Source organism: Rana temporaria, chromosome 1 (genome assembly GCF_905171775.1).
Source record: "Rana temporaria chromosome 1, aRanTem1.1, whole genome shotgun sequence".
NCBI lineage: Eukaryota > Metazoa > Chordata > Amphibia > Anura > Ranidae > Rana > Rana temporaria.
In genome coordinates, this window is record NC_053489.1 from 665728650 (window position 1) to 665750935 (window position 22286).

The 22286-nt window shown below is 42.1% G+C and overlaps 1 protein-coding gene across 1 annotated transcript in view; it reads right to left on the reverse strand.

Annotated features, from left to right (window-relative positions):
* LOC120944411 (vomeronasal type-2 receptor 26-like) overlaps positions 1 to 22286 on the reverse strand; it is a 67518-nt gene that overhangs the window by 19084 nt on the left and 26148 nt on the right. The gene's annotated exons all lie outside the window — the stretch shown is intronic.

Below are 22286 nucleotides of genomic sequence, written 5' to 3' on the forward strand. Positions count from 1 at the left end.
CTAACACTAATGATTGGACACTATTCCTGCCAATGATACCAATGATGGTACACTATTCTGGTGCAATTGGATTTGTGAAGTAGGACTGACTCCTAACTAATTCTCTCCTTATAAGCACAATCAGGAACCTTTCCCTACAGTAGCTAATGCAGAGTATGTTACAGGAACATATGCAGTGCTGCTGCTATTAGATTTGTGAAGTAGAACTGACTCCTAACTAATTCTCTCCCTATAAGCACAATCAGGAACCTTTCCCTAATGTAGCTAATGCTATGTAGATCGATCGCTGAGTATTGTAATTCGATTTCTGAAGCAGGACAATCCTATCTAAATCTGTCCCTGAGAGCAGCGCCAGCCTTTCCCTACCATAGCTAAAGCAGAGTGACGAGCTGTGATATGTGCCTCTAGGCTGGGTCACATGCTCGGTCACATGTTGCACTGGCCAATCACAGCCATGCCATTAGTAGGCATAGCTGTGATGGCTTCCAAGTCACACAAGTAAAAGAAATGCTGATTGGCTGCCCTGCAGCGAGCCGTTACATAGCCGAACACCGAACCCGAACCCAAACTTTCAGAAAATTGTTCGGGTTCGGGTCCGGGTCAAAAAATAAATAAAGTTCGGTACGAACCCGAACTTTACAGTTCGGGTTCGCTCAACCCTAATGATCAGTCTATTATTTTAATAGTAGGTTTATTTTAACAGTGAGAGAATAACAGCAAAATTATCCAGAAAAAAAACATTTAAAAAAAGTTAAAGATTGATTTGCATATAAATGAGTGAAATAAGTATTTGTTCCACTATCAATCAGAAATATTTTGTAGATGTGGTGTACCTGGATTTTGCAAGAGCATTTGACAAAGTTCCCCATAAACTTTTAAAAAAAATTATATTTTCCTGGTCCATCGAGCGGCGTGAAAGATGGATGTACATTGTGGCACACTTTTTTTTTTTACTTTTTAAATAAAGGAATTGTCAAAAACAGTTTCTTGTAGCTTTTACTTTTTGACACTTGTTTTGGTGAAGCGGTAGGAGTACAATGTACCTGATACGCATTCACATAGGGGGGGCAGGATCTTTGGGCCCCCTTGTTAAAGGAAGGTTCCAGATTTCATTATGCCGCCGTTCACATACCCCGACAACCATAAGCCAGGGTTGTTGGGAAGAGGCCCTTATCCTCATCAACATGGGGACAACGTGCTTTTGGTGCCCTTCCAGCCTGGTATGGTTCAGGAGGGGGGGTGCTTACTTGTCCCCTCCTGTTCCTAGCCTGCCAGGCTGCATGTTCCGATAAGGGTCTGGTATAGATTTATTTTAGGTGGGACCCCACACCATGTTTTTTTTATTTTGGTGTGGAGTTCTCCTTAACCACTTAACGACCGCCGCATGTACATATACATCCACAGAATGGCACGTACAGGCAGATGGGCGTACCCGTACGTCCCTGCCTAGAAGTGGGTCCGATCAGGACCCCCCCCTGTACATGCGGCAGTCGGTAATCGTCTGGGAGCGATCCGGGATGAGGGGGCGGCTATTCGTTTCTAGCCACCCCCCCGTGATCGCTCCCCGAAGCGAAAGAATGGGGAGAGCCGTGTGTAAACACGGCTTCCCCGTGCTTCACTGTGGGGGCTGCATCGAATGTGTCATCCCTTTTATAGGGAGACACAATCGATGATGTCAGACCTACAGCCACACCCCCCTACAGTTGTAAACACACACTAGGTGAAACATAACTCCTTCAGCGCCCGCTGTGGTTAACTCCCAAACTGCAACTGTCATTTTCACAATTAACCCCCTTAGGGGTATCCCCGAGCGTGACTCTGGGTGGTTTTTCAATGCTATTATCGGTATCCCCGAGTCACGCTCGGGGTAGATGTGCAGAGTGTGCAGCGGCGCGGCTTACCTGCTCGCTGAATCCACAGACAAGTTACTCACCTTGTCCCTGGATCCTGCTATGCATCCCCGCTGTGTGAGCGAGCGGGACCTCGCTCGATTCACAGTGTCCCCGTGTGCCGCCGACAATACCCCCTTGTCCCTAGTGGTCTGCCTAGTGCCCTACATGTTCTTTTATATAATAAAAACTGTTCTTTCTGCCTGGAAACTGTAGATTGTCCATAAGTGTCCCTTTATGTCAAAAATGGTTTTAGAGCAGCTAGAAAACAGCGATAATAAATTATAATCACTTGCAGAATTGTGCAATAGCGATTTGTGGTGAAATTTGTCATAAAAAAATAAAAGTAATGACAGCGACAATTCTGCAACTGAGCAAATTTCAGTGATTTTGAGTTGATTACATTATTGAATAATTTTTATTATAATTATATTATTATTTGTTATAATTATTTATAATTATTTATTATATTATAATTTATAATTTTGTTTTTAAAAAAAATTCATACCCGGGATGCCTACTAGACTCTTGTTTGGTGAGATTTAAATGAGTTATTCCTAAGAATTGCAGGCCTACACTATAAAACATCAAATTTCCTTGCAAAATAATTGTACCACTTTTGGTACGTAATTCCAGACAGAATCATACCGCAATTTAAATGCATTTTTTGCTGTGAAAATGACAATGGTCCCAAAAATGTGTCAAAATTGTCCGAAGTGTCTGCCATAATGTCGCAGTCACGAAAAAAATCGCTGATCGCCGCCATTAGTAGTAAAACATTTTTTTTTATAAAAATGCAATAAAACTATCCCCTATTTTGTAAACACTATAAATTTTGCGCAAACCAACCGATAAACGCTTATTGCGATGTTTTTACCAAAAATATGTAGAAGAATACGTATCGGCCTAAACTGAGGAAAAATAATGTTTTTTTTATATATTTTTGGGGGATATTTATTATAGATAAAAGTAAAAAATATTGAATTTTTTTCGAAACTGTCGCTCTATTTTTGTTTATAGCGCAAAAAATAAAAACCACAGAGGTGATCAAATACCACCAAAAGAAAGCTCTATTTGTGGGAAAAAAAGGACGTCACTTTTGTTTGGGAGCCACGTCGCACGACCGCGCAATTGTCTGTTCGCAAAACCTGGCCTGGTCTTTTAGCTGCATTTTGGTCCGGGGCTTAAGTGGTTAAAATGTATATGAGACCCAAAGGGCCTGGTATGGATTTTTTTTTTGGGGGGGGACTGCAAGCCGTTTTTTTCCTAATTCTGTTGTAGGGTTCCCCTTAACCACTGCAATACACTGTATTATATACTCTGCACGATATACCCTGCACTGTATTGTTTATACTACACTGACTGCACTATATATTCTCCACTGTATTATATACAGTATACTACAATGACTGTGCTATACACTCTACAATGTATTATTTATACTTTACTGATGCCACTATATACTCTTCACTGCATTATATATACTATACTGACTGCATTATATGATCTGAACTGTATTATATATACTACACTGACTGACTGCACACTACACTAACTACCTGCCTAATCTCTATTCATTTACTATATACATGCACCATGCCTTTGGCCAATCATAGCTCTCACAGCACATTGCGCTGAGATTGGCCAAAGCATGCTGGTCAGGTGCATGTTTTGGCCAATCAGAAATGCAGTGCATTGTGGGGCGCTCTGTGGCTTGTGAACTTGCCCCAAGCGCCCCATCTATAATCATCAATAAACACAAATAACCCAGTGCCACTGGAAGCCATGCATGCCCATGTCATCACTCTGCTTCCATTATGTTTTATAGATGACGTTGTGTGCTTTGGATCATGAGCTGTTCCAAGCCTTCTCCACACTTTTTTTCCCCAACATTCTGGTATAGATTATTCAAAGTTCCATCTGTCCAAAAAATTTTTTTCTGGAACTGGTCTGTTTTACTTTAGATGTTTTTAGTCTAATCTGGGTTTTCTATTCTTAAGGCTTATGAATGGTTTGCACCTTGTAGTGAACTCTCTGTATTTGCTCTTGTGATGTCTTCTCTTGATTGTAGACTTTGGCAATGATACACCCACCTCCTGGAGCATGTTCATCTCTGTCCTTGTCTGGATGTTGTGAATGGGTTTTTCTATACCATAAATTGGATCCTGCGATCATCCACCACTGTTTGTCTGCCGTTGACATACAGACCTTTTTATGTTGCTGAGCTCACCAGTGTGTTCTTCTTTCCTCAGAATGTACCAAACTGTTGATTTGGCCACTTCTAAGGTTGCTGCTATCTCTCTGATGGATTTGTTTCGTTTTTGAAGCCTTAGAATGGCCTGTTTCCCATGCATTGACGGCTCCTTTGAATGCATGATGTTGGTTCACAGCAATAGATTCCAAATTCAAATACCACACTTAGAATAAACTCAAGACCTTTTACCTGATTGATGAAGAAATAATGATAAGGTAGACCACACCTAGACATTAAACAACTTTTGATTCAATTGTCTAATTACTTTTGGACCCTTGAAAAGGGGAGGTGGCTATTCTTAAGAGTTGTTATTTTTAAACCCTTCCTCTCCTCCGATTTGGATGTAAATACCCTCAAATTAAACTTTCCATTATACAACTATAGCTTGAATATGTTTTGGAAAATACCTGAAAAAAAAATGGTGCCTGTGTCCAAATATATATGGACCTAACTGTATAACAAAGTAACCATGCTACTCAGTGTGATATTTGATCAATTAAAGCAAATGTGCATATACTAAAATAAAACTTTAAAGCACCACTAAAGTGGTATAAATAATGGGCCAGATTCACGTAGAATCGCGGCGGCGTAACGTATCGTAGTTACACCGCCACAAGTTTTCATCGCAAGTGCCTGATTCACAAAGCACTTGCGATGAAAACTACGCCGGCGGCCTCCGGCGCAAAGCGGGCCAATTCAAATGGGCGTGTGCCATTTAAATTAGGCGTGCTCCCGCGCCGGACCTACTGCGCATGCTCCGTTTCGCAATTCCCTTCGTGCTTTGCACGCCGTGACGTCATTTTTTCGAACGGCGACGCGCGTAGCGTACTTCAGTTTTTCCGGACATGTTACGCAAACGACGTTAAATTTTAAATTTCAACGCGGGAACGACAGCCATACTTTAGACAGCAATACGATTGCTGACTAACGTTAGGGCACCCAAAACGACGACTAAATTTGCGACGGGAAACTAGACTAGCGGCGACGTAGCGAACGCGAAAATCCGTCGTGGATCGCCGTAACTTCTAATTTGCATACCTGACGCTGGTTTATGACGCGAACTCCCCCCAGCGGCGGCCGCGGTACTGCATCCTAAGATCCGACAGTGTAAAACAATTACACCTGTCGGATCTTATGGATATCTATGCGTAACTGATTCTATGAATCAGTCGCATAGATAGAAACAGAGATACGACGGCGTATCAGGAGATACGCCGTCGTATCCCCTTTGTGAATCTGGTCCAATGTCACTAAATAACAAGTGAACATTTTAGTCTATATAACAAGGCAAACAAAGTCCAAAATAATCCCAGTGAAGTAACCATTCATTGTGAGTGAAGATAAAGTGTTGCCTTTACACCAACATGCAGATGCATAGAACACTCTCTAGACTCTATTTACTCCTCTTACAGGGAGTCAAAAACAGCAAGAGGGGTACTCCTGAGAAATCACAGGCTGATCACCCTACACTCAAATTTCCAACTACCGGAAATTACTTATCATAAAAGCTCCGCCCAACACCGTTTCGTCAGCATACTTCTGACATCATCAGGGGTCACGTGTCCAGGTATGTCTACCACTTATATATTCAACTACCACATAGTGTATTAAAGCAGTAGTCACATAGGGGCACATGGCCCCTGATGACATCAAACGTATGCTGAAGAAACAACGTTGGGCAGAGGGCCAGATTCTCAAAAGAGTTACGCCGGTGTATCTACTGATACACCGGCGTAATTCGAAATTCCCGCCGGCGTATCATTGTTTTGTATTCGCAAAACATGATACGCCGGAATTGGGCTAGGATCCGACTGGTGTAAGTCACTTACACCGTCGGATCCTAAATGCAATACAACGCTGACCGCTAGGTGGAGTTTACGTTCAGGTCTCATTTGACTATGCAAATGAGCCTGATACGCCGATTCCCGAACGAATTTGCGTTGCGTAGTCGTCGCTTACGTCGTTTCCGTGAGCGTAAGGTTACCCCTGCTATATGAGGGGTAACCTTACGCCAGTCCGCCGTATGCCATGTTAAGTATGGCATCGGGTCCGCGTCGTCTTTTTCCGTCGGTTACGTCGTTTTCCTAAGTCGTTCTTGAATACGACTTTATGTCAATGACGCTCACGTCGGCGTCATTGACGTTTTCCGTCGTGAGCTGGAGCATGTGCACTGGGCTATTTTTCAGCCCGGCGCATGCGCAGTTCAATCGGCACGGGGCGCGCTTAATTTGAATACAAGCCGCCCCCTTTGAATTACAGGGCCATACGCCGGGACAATTACACTACGCCGCCGCAAATTACGGAGCAAGTGCTTGGAGAATACGGCACTTGCTCCAGTAAGTTGCGGCGGCGTGGTGTAAATGGCTTACGCTACGCCGCTGCAGATTCTACGAGAATCTGGCCCAGAGATTTCAAGATACCTAATTTTCCCTCTCACCTGCACACTCATATTTAGTTATATTAGATTGCTGGAGCGCTGTGATACATAACTCTTTAAGGACTTCCTACCAGGAATACCCCACTTGCTGTTTTTGACTCCCTGTAAGAGGGATCAATAGTGTCTGGTGAGTGTGCTGTACATATGCTTGTCGGTGGAAAGGACAACACTTTCTCTTAAAGCAGAGTTCCATCCAAAAATGGAACTTCTGCTTTTCGGAAACCCTCCCCCACTCCAGTGTCACATTTGGCACCTTTCAGGGGGAGGGGGGAGGGGTGAGCAGATACCTGTTTAATACAGGTATTTGCTCCCACTTCTGGGCATAGATAGCCGCAGATAATGTGGGTATCTAAGACATGTCCAGCGCCTCCTCTGCACCCCCGATGTCTTCTGGGAGACACACATGTCCCAGAAGACAGCAGGGACCATTTGGATCACGCATCGCAACTCACACATGTGCAGTAGGGAACCAGGTAGTGAAACCACAAAGCTTCACTTCCTGATTCCCTTGCCGAACATGGCGGCTGCAGCATTCGAGAGCCGAGGGTTACATAGTTAGTTAGTTACAGAGTTACATAGTTAATCAGGTTGAAAAAAGACCCAAGTCCATCCAATTCAACCACAAAAAAATAAACAAACAAAATAAAAAACACAGTACAATCCCATACACCCAACTCCATACCCACAGTTGATCCAGAGGAAGGCAAAAAAAACAGCAGAGCATGATTCAATTTGCTACAGCAGGGGATAAAATTCCTTCCTGATCCCCCGAGAGGCAATCAGATTTACTTTACCTACAAATTTTAGTACTCAGTTATATTATGTAAATTTAGGAAAGAATCCAGGCCTTTCTTAAAGCAATCTACTGAGCTGGCCAGAACCACGTCTAGAGGGAGTCTATTCCACCTTTTTTTACAGCTCTTAAGCCTCGTACACATGACAGAGTTTCTCGGCAAAAACCAGCAAGAAACTTGCTGGGAGATATTTTTTTGCAGAGGAAACTGGTCGTGTGTACATTTTTGTCGAGGAAACTGTTGAGAAACTCAACGAGCCAAAAAGAGAGCAAGTTCTCTATTTCCTTGACGGTAATGGAGAAAATTGGCTTGTCGAGTTCCTCGACAGCCTAACAAGGAACTCGACGAGCAAAATTATGTGTTTCGCCCGTCGAGTTCCTCGGTCGTGTGTACGAGGCTTTACTGTGAAGAAACCTTTCCATATTTGGAGATGAAATCTCTTTTCCTCTAGACGTAAAGAGTGCCCCCTTGTCCTCAGTGTTGACCGTAAAGTGAATAACTTAACACCAAGTTCACTATATGGACCCCTTATATATTTGTCCATGTTGATCATATCCCCCATAATTCTCCTCTTCTCAAGAGTGAATAACTTTAGTTCTTCTAGTCTTTCCTCATAGCTGAGCTCCTCCATGCCTCTTATCAGTTTGGTTGCCCTTCTCTGCACTTTCTCCAGTTCTCCAATATCCTTTTTGAGAACTGGGGCCCAAAACTGAACTGCATATTCCAGATGAGGTCTTACTAATGATTTGTACAGGGGGGGGGATTATCTCTCTCTCTCTCTATCTCTCTCTCTCTCTCTCTCTCTCTCTCTCTCTCTCTCTCTCTCTCTCTCTCTCTCTCTCTCTCTCTCTCTGGAGTCCATACCTCTCTTAATACAAGAAAGGACTTTGTTCGCTTTGGAAACCACAGCTTGGCATTGCATGCCATTATTGAGCTTATGATCTACCAAAACCCCCAGATCCTAGCATGTATGATGCATGACTATTCTTAGCCCCCAAGTGCATAACTTTACATTTATTAACAATAAACCTCATCTGCCACTTAGTCGCCCAATTAGACAGAGCATTGAGGTCGGCTTGTAAATTGGAGACATCCTGTAAGGACGTTATTTCACTGCATAGCTTGGTGTCATCTGCAAAGACAGAAATGTTACTTTTGATCTCAGACCCAATATCATTTATAAATATATTGAAAAGTAAGGGTCCCAGCACTGAACCTTGGGGTACACCACTGATAACCTTCGACCATTCAGAGTAAGAATCATTAACCACGACTCTCTGAATTCTGTCTTTCAGACAGTTTTCTATCCATTTACAAACTGCTATATCCAATCCTGTAGACCTTACCTTACACATGAGCTGTGTGTGGGGAACTGTATCCAACGCTTTTGCAAAATCCAAGTATTCCACGTCCACAGCCACGCCTCTGTCCAGGGTTTTACTTACCTCTTCATAAAAGGAAATCAGGTTTGTCTGACAATTTCTGTCTTTCATGAATCCATGCTGTCTGCTGCTTAAATGTTTTTTTTCCAACAAGAACTCATCCATGTGGTCTTTTATTAAACGTTCCAGTATCTTCCCAACTATAGAAGTTAAACTAACAGGTCTATAGTTACCGTACTTGGTAAAGACTTTGTTCCCTTGTTAAATATGGGCATCACATTGGCCCTGCGCCAATCCAGTGGTTTTATTCCTGTCATTAATGAGTCCCTAAATATTAGATACAGTGGCTTTGAAATTACAGAGCTCAATTCTTTTAGGATCCGTGGGTGGATGCCATCTGGTCCAGGTGCTTTATCCACCTTTATTCTGTCGAAATATTTCTGGACCATATCACTTTTCAGCCATTGTGGATTTGGGGCTGTGTCACTCCCACCCCCATTATGGACATGAGCTCCCCCATGCTCCATTGTATACACAGAGCTGAAGAAAGAATTTAATACATTTGCCTTCTCTTTGTCCCCAGTCACCCACTCTAGATTATTTTGTAAGGGGCCTACATGCTCAGACTTCACCTTTTTACTATTAATATATTTAAAGATTTTTTGGGGGTTTGTCCTACTATCTTTTGCAATCTGTCGTTCATTTTGAATTTTTATATGCAAAAATTGAAATTAAAAATTTGTAGCGCTGTGTTTATAAATCGTATAAACATATCTAAAACATGTAAATAATATAAACTAAATCACCACATGAAAAAGTGTCAAAAAATTATTAAACATGAGAATAAAAAAAAATATAGAAAATACATATACTACAAATTATATATTATCTCTAAACGAGTGTTCATAAGTGGTCATCCAAAACCCACACCTAAAGTGCGGAAAGAATAAAAAAAATCAAGTCCATAAATTGTAGTGTTTTTCCACCTGCTTCAAACTTAAACAAACATGCAATCTTCTCCAAAAAAAACTTGATATAATGCTTCCACCACACCAATTGTGTTTCTGAGACTCCGCCCCCTTAAGGATTTGCACTCACCACAAGAATGTGCCTTGCATTGACATGCTTGGCATTAAAGCTTAGTAAAAACTCTCCAAAGTCTCCTAGGCAGTACAGTGTTCAGTAAACCAGTGTTCTCCACATGTAAGAATAAATAAGTGCTTGCAATAGTGAAGTACTGTAAAACCATTTATTAAAACAGCACACATAAAATCTCCAAATATTGCACTCACATCCTTCCAAGAAAAACAAGGCACTTCAAACAAAATCCTTTTTTCAGAAGCAAGAGACTAGCAGCGGTGCATGTGATATATAGAGGTCACGGTAAACCCGGAACTGAACCTACAACTCTCACCCTCACTTGCTTGTCTCTCTGCTCCTAGAACGATTTCACACACGGTGATCGGTAAATTCAGACGCTAAACACCACAGTTGATTGCCGTGTAGCTCAGCCCAGACATGTTTCATCAAACTGATTTCTTCAAAGGGATTGGCTACACGGCATAGCTGCATTCCCTTTATACCCCGCCCGCCACTAAGTGTGGACTTATTGAGACTGCGCCTGCGCACGCTCCGTGTCTCCCTGACCGTAATACATTGAGTCTGACCCCGTCTGCTGTGATCGTACAAATATTGACACTGTATCAATTATATTAACAGGTACATTTATGTGAAAAATTAATTAAAAATAATTAAAAAAGATTAAAAAAGAACATAATCCAAATATGTAAATGGCTGGTGGTTAGATTCCGGGTTTACCGTGACCGCTATATATCACATGTACCGCTGCTAGTCTCTTGCTTCTGAAAAAAGAATTTTGTTTGAAGTGCCTTGTTTTACTTGGAAGGATGTGAGTGCAATATTTGGAGATTTTATGTGTGCTGTTTTTAATAAATGGTTTTGCAGTACTTTACTATTGCAAGCACTTATTTATTCTTACATGTGGAGAACACTGGTTTACTGAACACTGTTGGAACTGCCTAGGAGACTTTGGAGAGTTTTTACTAAGCTTTAATGCCAAGCATGTCAATGCAAGGCACATTCTTGTGGTGAGTGCAAATCCTTAAGGGGGCGGAGTCACCAAAACACAATTGGTGTGGTGGAAGCATTATATCAATTTTTTTTGGAGAAGATTGCATGTTTGTTTAAGTTTGAAGCACTTGGAAAAACACTACAATTTATGGACTTGATTTTTTTTTATTCTTTCCGCACTTTAGGTGTGGGTTTTGGATGACCACTTATGAACACTTGTTTAGAGATAATATATAATTTGTAGTATATGTATTTTCTATATTTTCTTTTTATGTTCATGTTTAATAATTTTTTGACACTTTTTCACGTAGTGATTTAGTTTATATTATTTACATGTTTTTGATATGTTTATATGATTTATAAAGACAGTGCTACAAATTTTTCATTTCAATTTTTGCATATATATCATACCTTTCAAGTAGCAGCTTTAAGCATATATATATATATATATATATATATATATATATATATATATATATACATATATATATATATTAGTGCTGTCAAACGATTAAAATTTTTAATCGCGATTAATCGCATTAATGTCATAGTTAACTCACGATTAATCTATCTAATTTATGACGAATTTCCCCACAAATATCGCACAATTCTGCAAGTGATTATAATTTATTATCGCTGTTTTCTAGCTGATCTAAAACCATTTTTGACATAAAGGGACACTTTTGGACAATCTACAGTTTTTCAGGCAGAAAGAATAGTTTTTATTTTATAAAAGAACATGTAGGGCACTGGGCAGACCACTAGGGACAAGGGGGGTGTGTATTTTTTACATACAGTACTGTAATCTATAAGATTACAGTATACTGTGTGTATTGTGTTTGTTTACTTTTTTAAATTTGGCGCCGTTCTCCGCTCCCGTGCGTCGTAACGTCGCAGGGAACGGAGCTCGGCGGCACACAGGCACTGTGAATCGAGCGAGGAGGACCCGCCGAGCGAGGAGGACCCGCCAAGCGAGGAGGACCCGCCAAGCAAGGAGGACCCGCCAAGCAAGGAGGACCCGCCAAGCAAGGAGGACCCGCTCGATCACACAGCGGGGTGGCATCGCTGGATCCAGGGACAAGGTGAGTAACTTGCCTGTGAATCCAGCGAGAAGGTAAGCCGCGCCACGCCGCTGCACACTCTGCATGTCCACCCCGAGGGCTCCTGCGTTAATCGCGCGATAAAAATATTGACGGCGTTAACATGGGTTTGCGTTAACGCCGTTAATATCGCGTTTAACGCACAGCCCTAATATATATATATATATATTTATTTGCATTTATCCTGTGCGCAGTGGTGGTTTGGGAAGGTAAAGGGGCGCGTATACTATCTTTAACCAGAGTTTCACATTTTGAATTTTTGCATCCTTGATTTCCTTTTTACATATCCTGTTATATTCTTTGTAACATTTAAACAACACTAGTGTTCCTTCATTTTTATATTTTTTAAAAGATTTTTTTCTTATTGTTTATAGCTTTTTTAACTTTGACCGTGATGCCACGTACACACCATCACTTTATGTGATGAAAAAAAACGACATTTTAAATCATGAAATAAAACAACTTTTTTGAAACTTCATTTTAAAAAACGACGGGCCAAATTCTCAAAAGAGATACGCAGACTTAACTGCTGTTCAGCCTGCGTATCTCTGTGCCTAACTTTGGAAACGATTCTCAAAAGGCTTTTTCCAAAGTTAGGCAGAAAATCCGGCATGTGTAAGACACTTACACGGTCAGATTTTAGGATGCAGTACCGCATCCGCCACTGGGGGCATTTCTCATTGAAATCCAGCTTTGCGTATGCAAATGAGGACTTAAGTAGATTTTCAAAGCATTTCAGCACTTTGATTTCTGCCTAAGTTCCGAATTTGCCGGCGCAAAATTAGGGCTGGGTTTACAATGTGGAAAGTTAGCCAAACCTTGTAAAGGCCCATTTCAGCGACGGCATTTGGTATGCATTCCTGAGGGAGAACTCCACGGCAATTTTTAAATTCAAAACCGGCATGGGTTCCCCCCCAGGAGCATACCAGGCCCTTAGGTCTGGTATGGGTTGTAAGGAGACCCCCCCACGCCGAAAAATTGACGTAGGGGGTCCCCCTACAATCCATACCAGACCCGTATCCAAAGCACGCTACCCGGCCGGCCAGGAATGGGAGTGGGGACGAGCGAGCGTCCCCCCCCCTCCTGAGCCGTGCCAGGCCGCATGCCCTCAACATGGGGGGGTTGGGTGCTCTGGGGCAGGGGGGCGCACTGCGGGCCCCCCCACCCCAGAGCACCCTGTCCCCATGTTGATGAGGACAGGACCTCTTCCCGACAACCCTTGCCATTGGTTGTCGGGGTCTGCGGGCGGAGGCTTATCGGAATCTGGGAGTCCCCTCAAATAAGGGGGCCCCCAGATACCGGCCCCCCACCCTAAGTGAATGGATATGGGGTACATCGTACCCCTACCCATTCACCTGGAGGCAAAAAGTAAAATGTAGTAAACACACAACACAAGGCTTTTTAAAATAATTTATTATTCTGCTCCGGACGCCCCCCCTGTCTTCGTTATTAGCTCAATTAGCAGGGGGGGCTTCTTCTTCCACTCTCCGGGGGTCTTCTTCCACTCTCCGGGGGTCTTCCGCTCTCCGGGGGTCTTCTTCCACTCTCCGGGGGTCTTCCGCTCTCCGGGGGGGGCTTCTCCGGACTCCGGGGGGCTTCTTCCATCTTCTCCCCTCTTCCGCTCTTGACTCGGCGAACCCCGGTTCTTCTGCAGCTCTCCGGTGCCTTCTTCTTCAGCGCTGGCTGCCTGCTATGTTTGTGTGTTAGCTCGATTTCAAACAGGCAGCCGGCGCGGTCTTCTGTGGCGTCAGGGTCTTCTGGTCTTCTGTTCTTCCGATGTTGCCTCGTCGCCTGTTGTCGCTGTAATGATGGAAGCGCGCCTTGCATCCCATTTATATAGGCATCGCCGTCCCATCATGCTCCGGTAGGTACCCACGTGGTGGGTGCACGTGGGTAGGCACCCACCACGTGGGTACCTACCGGAGCATGATGGGACGGTGATGCCTATATAAATGGGCTGCAAGGCGCGCTTCCATCATTACAGCGACAACAGGCGACGAGGCAACATCGGAAGAACAGAAGACCAGAAGACCCTGATGCCACAGAAGACCGCGCCGGCTGCCTGTTTGAAATCGAGCTAACACACAAACATAGCAGGCAGCCAGCGCTGAAGAAGAAGGCACCGGAGAGCTGCAGAAGAACCGGGGTTCGCCGAGTCAAGAGCGGAAGAGGGGAGAAGATGGAAGAAGCCCCCCGGAGTCCGGAGAAGCCCCCCCCGGAGAGCGGAAGAAGAAGCCCCCCCTGCTAATTGAGCTAATAACGAAGACAGGGGGGGCGTCCGGAGCAGAATAATAAATTATTTTAAAAAGCCTTGTGTTGTGTGTTTACTACATTTTACTTTTTGCCTCCAGGTGAATGGGTAGGGGTACGATGTACCCCATATCCATTCACTTAGGGTGGGGGGCCGGTATCTGGGGGCCCCCTTATTAAAGGGGACTCCCAGATTCCGATAAGCCTCCGCCCGCAGACCCCGACAACCAATGGCAAGGGTTGTCGGGAAGAGGTCCTGTCCTCATCAACATGGGGACAGGGTGCTCTGGGGTGGGGGGGCCCGCAGTGCGCCCCCCTGCCCCAGAGCACCCAACCCCCCCATGTTGAGGGCATGCGGCCTGGCACGGCTCAGGAGGGGGGGGGACGCTCGCTCGTCCCCACTCCCATTCCTGGCCGGCCGGGTAGCGTGCTTTGGATACGGGTCTGGTATGGATTGTAGGGGGACCCCCTACGTCAATTTTTCGGCGTGGGGGGGTCTCCTTACAACCCATACCAGACCTAAGGGCCTGGTATGCTCCTGGGGGGGGAACCCATGCCGGTTTTTTCTTTGAAAATTGGCATGGAGTTCACCCTCAGGAATGCATGCTGAGCGACGCTGTCATTTTTTTTAGAATTATTTGTTTTCCCGGCGCGTCTTTTTTTTTCACCCGTCGCAACTTTAGTGTCCCGTCGAAATTCTCAAAGCCGACCGGCGTTAATTACGTTCGCGCGCTGCACGTCGGGAAAATGACGTCACACGCATGCGCAGTACGGCCGGCGCGGGAGCGCGCCTCATTTAAATTTTAAACGCCCCCAGGAGAGGAGGACCGCCTTACGACGGCGGCACTTAAGTTACACTGCGTGTAATTTCTACCTAAGTGCTTTGACGATCAGGTACTTAGGTAGAAATTTTAAGTCAGTGTAACTTAACTGCTGAAATTTAAGTTACGCACAGTTTTTGAGAATTTGGCCCGACGTGCCTACACACCATCGTTTTTTCAAAATGCTCTAGCAAAGCGCGGTTACGTTCAGCACTCTTTTCCATTGAAGCTAGCTTCATAACTTGCTTCTGAGCATGCGCGGCTTTTAAAAACGTTGTTTTAAACGTCGTTTTGCCCACACACTATCTTTTTAAATGACACAAAAAACGAAGTTTTGAAAAACGACACAAAAAATTCAAGCATGTTCTAATTTTTTTTTTGTCGTTTTTCAGAAGACATAAAACAAAGTTTTCCCCACACACGGTCATTTTAAATGACGTTTTTAAAAACTACGTTTTTTTTTTCATCACAAAAAATGACCAACTGTACGCGGCATGAGCCACATAGGTTTCATTTTTAGCCTTTTAAACTTATTGCCCATGGGAATATACCTTGCAGTGAGGTTCCACACAGTTTTTTTTAAGAATTCCCATTTCTGTTCTGTGCCCTTTGATGCCGCTATTCCCTCCCAGTGTAAGTCCTGGAGAGCAGCCCTCATCCTTGGAAAATTTGCTCTCTTGAAATTGAGTGTTTTTATCTTTCCTGTATGTATTTCTTGCTTATAGTTAACATTAAATGAAATCATGTTATGATCACTGCTACCCAGGTGTTCCTTTATCTGAACATTAGTAATAAGCTCTGCATGGTTTGAGATTACCAGGTCCAACAGAGCATCATTCCTAGTTGGGGCCTCAATAAACTGCACCATAAAATTGTCCTGTAATAGGTTTTTACATTTTTGTCCTTTAACTGTCCCAGCAATGCCATTATTCCAGTCAATTTCTGGGTAGTTAAAATCCCCCATTATTATCACCGTCCCAGCCCTTGCAGCCCTTTCCATCCGTGCAAAGAGCTGAGTCTCCTCCTCATCGATCGGCTTTGAGTGCCGACATCTTGTCCTTATTTTAAAAGTCAGCAGCTTCAGTATTTGTAGCTGCTGACTTTGACCTCCACTTTAACTCACGGTGGATGTTTATTTTGGACTTTGTTTGCCTTGTTATAAAGACCAAAAATTTCACTTGTCATTTAGTGACATTACTTCTATCACTTTAGCAGTAGTTTAAAGTTTTACATTTTATTTCAATATATGTACATTTGTATATTTAACATATGTACAAGTAGAAAAATACATTTTTTAAACTTAAATATTTTTTTGCACTTTATATCGGTTCTAGTTATTAATTTGCGCGGGTATGCAAACCTATTTAGGTTCTGTATTTACCACAGACTCAATATCCACCAGCCCGCTGATTGTTCAGTATGCAGGCAGATCACTGTTCTGTCAGTGGGGAAGGCTTTGATCCTGTGTTTCTGCAAAGCAGGTACAGGGATCTATACCTCCACTTTGTAAAAACACCCCCTCTCCACAGTACACAAGTGTAGTGATATATCGTATAGTGGTTAGATAATTAATTAGTAGTTTTTATTATGATGATGTAAGTAATGTTCTGCAGCAACCCGATTTTCCAGAGAGATGCACTTTATTGGCTTTCAACACAGAACAAAGTCTTGCAACAGATGACAAAATCCAACAGTAAATATAACTCAGAGTCCCATTTTTCCTAGATCTGTGCCTTCATAATCATGGAGAGTGACTAGACTGAACACCAAGTTATATATCCTATACATTGAATGGCTGATCAATTTGATTGGCCGTTGATCTGCCCTCTGTCTTTCAGAGTGACAGACAATGACCCCTAGCCGGAAACAGCTGCAGTCATAAACTGCCCTAATTTGCATTCATGCATATTAACATTAACATAGCCCAGAGTCACTTTCTGTCAACTTTGATATGTGGAGTAAATCTTGTTTGGCCACTTCTCCCCTTTGATCAACAAGTCCCCTTAACACCCTTTTGCATGGAATGTTTGTATTTGACACACATACACTGTGCTATATATATAACACACTATATATAAAAAAAATACACGTATATATTAATATTACAACATATACCCCCACTTGGGTCAGTTCTAACTAGACATGTGCACACTGAAATATTTTGTTTCAGAATTTAGTTTTCTTCCGAAAAATACATTTATTTAGTTACTCCCGAAATTTGTTTTTATTTATTTTGTTTTGTTTAAAAATGCATTTGTCCAAAAATCCAAATTAATTAAGGTCGAATATGTCATTAGTCTTATGGTGTCTGCCGAATGCTAAAAGATTCAATGCCGCAATCGTACATTTCAAGTCGAATGTTCCGCCTACAAGCTATAGAAGAATTCTAATGTATGACACTAGTAATAACTATATTTATATATAAATTACTATTACTAGTCAACAAACATTCAAATTCTTCTATAGCCTATGGGCCGAGCATTTGACCAGAAATGTATGATTGCGGCGTCGTACAGTTTAGCTGCTTGTCAAATCTTTTTAGAACTTTGGACAGACACCATAAGCCTTCAATGACAGATTCAACATTTGTATGTTTTTCTCTGCTTCGTCGAATCTTCATCGTTCATGTCGAATGGTCTACCCCAACACTGTCTCTATAGTGGCAAATCTTTTCTCTCTATAGTGGCAAATCTTTCCTCTCTATGTAGAATAAATTCACCCAAAAAAAAAAAATTTAACATTAGATTCAGGCGAGTTGTTTCGGGTGTTTTTTTTTAAATCATTGCCGTACACACCGTTTTAGAGATATATGTTCTCCGCGGCTTCCGGGTATAATCTGCGGGACTGGGCGTTCCTAATTGATTGACAGGCTTCCGGCCGTCGCATACTGCGCGTCACGAGTTGCCGAAAGAAGCCAAACGTCGGTGCGCAGGCGCCTTATAGAGCCGACTCGCAGTCCGGCTTCTTTCGACAACTCGTGATGCGCTGTATGCGGCGGTCGGAAGCCTGTCAATCAATTAGGAACGCCCAGTCCCGCAGATTATACCCGGAAGCCGCGGAGAACATATATCTCTAAAACGGTGTGTACGGCAATGATTTAAAAAAAACACCCGATTGTGCTTCTAACAACTCGCCTGAATCTAATGTTAAATTTTTTTTGGGGGTGAACCACCGCTTTAAGGTTAGGCACATTCGACTGCAGTTTCGATAGACACAGATTGTTATTGTCACTGTCATGTCGAATCTCCTATCTATATTGAACTGTTCTAGCAACAAACACGAAAATAAAGCATTTTTTTATGTTGGATCTTTCGGATTTCCGATCCTGCATGTTCATTTTCGTTTGTTAAAACGATAACGAAAATTCCTAAAATTTGGACGAAAATACATTCGGACAAAAACGAATGCACATGTTTAGTTCTAATTACTACAACTGACCCATGAATCAAACAACAAACATATCATTACGATTTGAGGTACTGAATGCTTTACAATGGCACAATCTCTCCTCACCAGCCTCTAAAATATCCCCATGAAACAGTTATTAGATAATATAACTTTGTACCATGACTGGAAAAGGATTCGGTAAACACTGGGCCCTTATAGCTGTTAGGCCTTATTATATCACATCAAGATCTTGAATATTGCGCAAAGACGAGCTGATGTCACAGTCCATTCTTCGGTCTGATTTCATCTCTTACCATCTCACTGAAAGTAAACTTGGTATGCTCTGGGAGCTCCAATCCACATAAGTCCAGGATTCTCTCATCTCCAGGCTCAAGCTTTTCATTTTTAAAGATGCTTTTACAAACACCAGCAAATACTGAAATTCGACTTCCATCTTTATAGTAAGAAGAACCATCAATGTACCAAAACTCACTTTCAAGGTCAAAAGGTTTGGATACGGTAGTAAAAACTCTGTGCTGCAAACTATTTCCTTGCACTTGACATTCATGAGTCCATCTTGCAAGCATTTTACAATTCACATCTGCTTGTTTCCATTTCCTATTTGAGCAATGATGACCTGTGTACCTGTATTGCAAGCCACAATTTGCTTTTGTAATTTGCTGTAGACTGACCCCTCATTGCCTTCAATAGAGCAGTTACTTGGATCATTCAGTCCATAATTCCACCTGAATGGTATACCAACATATACCACCACACAATGGTTCAGACAGAATCAGTTTGACATCTGTGTTTATCAGATCATGTGTCCAGACAAGGCGGCAGTGGAAATTCTTGCCAGTATTTTTGCCATGAAAGGTAGAAATTTATTTTTCATCCATATTTGTCATAGCCTTCAGCATATTATAAACAACTGATTCGACAAAGTTCAAATCATGACTGGACTGATGAATTTCACTCACTCCACTTATAAATTTAGGAAAACCACCCAACATACTATATTCTACTCAGTCTAAGTATACAAATACTCAGACACCCAGTAATTTATGCTATGCCAAGCCATTGTGCAGCATCACCGTGGATGTCAAATACAGTCCTGATTAAAAGTTTAAGACCACTTGAAAATGGCAATTGGGACTTGGTCACCAAGTCCCAATAGAGACGAAACGTTGGGAGGCGGCGTTCTGACGTCACCGCGTTGCACGTTTAGACCCGGAAGAGACGGGTACACGCTTCTGATATGCCGGCCGGCTTATTCGTTTTATGATCGAATGCTACTGACATGATGTAAGTGCGCATTTCTTTTTATTCATTAAAACATCCAAAGGATTTTACACTATGCAAGTCTCCCTTGATTCTTTTACATATCTGTGAGTGCTGACACCCCTCGATGATTGAGACTTTGGTGGAGATTTGGCTGCTTCTTTTATCCTGATGGATGTTCCTATGGGGTTCCCACTGTGAAGGATGTTTGCTATCTCATAGCACTGCTGTGTTTGATCTCCTTGAGATCTTAGGCTCTGGTAAGGGTCAGTGTTTGAGGGTGGTGGAGGTTCTTTGACGTCATCTTTACACCGTCCTGTGGATCATTTGCACCTTTGGCGGACTTCTTTCTCCCTTTTTTTTTATTACAATTTGGACTATTTTTTTTTCTATTTTCTCATCATATTTACACTTGTATATTTATATATGGTATTTGATGTTCACTGTTTATTATTGTTCATCTTATTGTGTTCACTATATGCATATATCAATGGGCATATTGTTTTCTCACATTTAGCGCGACTTTTCTTTTCTTTTATTAGCAAGATAACAAGCCCTGCACAATACAACCTTTTCTTTTACTTTCTGAAATGTTGCTATCAAAAACATTTTTCTCTAAAAATGTCTTCATCATAGTCCACGTCTGCTTACATTTTTCTGGAATTTTATAAGGACCGCCATGTCATTTAATACATTTTAATACCCATCTGTTAACTTTATCAGAACTGACACTAGCTTCACACTGAGTAAGCATTTTGACTATATTACTAATAATAAAAAAAAAGGAAATATTTTACTCACCGCATTAGTTACTCTTTCAGCTTCCAGTTCAGGGCTTCTGGTATACAACACAGTCCTATTTTTGTTCAGTTTCCAGTCTCCAGAGAATAATTCTGGGGTTCCAAACTTGTTTAATTTTGTAGATCAGTCTCTCTTATGTCACAACCAGACATTAGAGTCACAGCACAGCCCTTGGGTCTCCATCAGACTTCTATCCACCTCACAGGATTGTTGTCATCACCGACTTCTGTTACTAAGTCCTGAAAATGCTCTTCTGGTCACTTGAACGGCACCAATGTAGTGATATATTGTATAGTGGTTAACTAATTAATTAGTAGTTATTATTATTATGATGGTGTAAGTAATGTTCCGCAGCAACCCAATTTTTCCAGAGAGATGCACTTTATTGACTTCCAACACAGAACAAAGTCTTGCAACAGATGACAAAATCCAACAGAGTCCCATTTTTCCTGGATCTGTGCCTTCATAATCATGAAGAGTGACTAGACTGAACGCCAGGTTATATCTCCTATACATCGAATGGCTGATCAATTTGATTGGCCGTTTCCATTAGGCCTTAGATCTGCCCTCTGTCTTTCAGAGTGACAGACAATGACCCCCAGCCAGAAACAGCTGCAGTCATAAACTGCCCTAATTTGCATTGTTGCATATTAACATTAACAAAGCCCAGAGTCACTATCTGTCCCCTTTGATATGTGGAGTAAATCTTGTTTGGCCACTTCCCCCCTTTGATCAACAAGTCCCCTTAAGACCCCTTTCACACTGGTTCGGTTTGCAGGCACTATTGCACTAAAAATAGCTCCTGCAAACCAACCTTAAACAGCGATTGCTGTTTCTCCAATGTGAAAGCCCGAGGGCTTTCACACTGGAGTGGTGCACTAGCAGGACCACTCCAAAAGTCCTGCTAGCAGCATCTTTGGAGCGGTGAGAGGAGTGGTGTGTTTACCGCTCCTCCACTGCTCCTTCCCATTGAAAGCAATGGGAAACCATGGCTATACCACCGGCAATGCGCCTCTGCAGTGGGGGTTAAAACCGCACCTCTAGCGGCTGCATATCGCCGCAATTCCTACGGTATATCACTGCTAAAAATAGCGGCGCTATACCACCAGTGCACCTCCTGCCCCAGTGTGAAAGGGGCCTTACACCCTTTTGCCTGGAATGTTTGTATGTGACACACATACACTGTGCTATACATATAACACAATATATATATATATATATATATATATATATATATATATATATATATATATATAAAATACATACACGTATATATTAATATTACAACAACAAGCACTGGCTAGGAGCACAGTTGCCCCTGATGTTAACCCCTTCATGGCCAGTGTCATTAGTACAGCGACAGTGCATATTTTTTAGCACTGATCACTGTATTAGTATAACTGGTCCCCAAAACGTGTCAGCTAGTTTCCGATTTGTCCGCTGCAATATCACAGTCCCTCTATAAGTCACTGATCACTGCCCTTACTAGTAAAAATAAATAAATAATAAAATAAATATATCCCATCATTTGTAGACGATATAACTTTTGCACAAACCAATCAATATACAAATATTGGGATTTTGGCCTAAATTGAGTAAGCAATTCGATTTAAAAAAAAAAAATGAAATTTTTTATAGCAGAAGATAAAATAAAAATATTTATTTATGAAAATTGTCGTTTTTTTTTGTTTATGGCGCAAAAAATAAAAACACAGAGGTAATCAAATGCCACCAAAAGAAAGCTCTATTTGTGGGAAATAAAAAGGAAATTATTCAGTGTCACACTAACGTGCAATTGT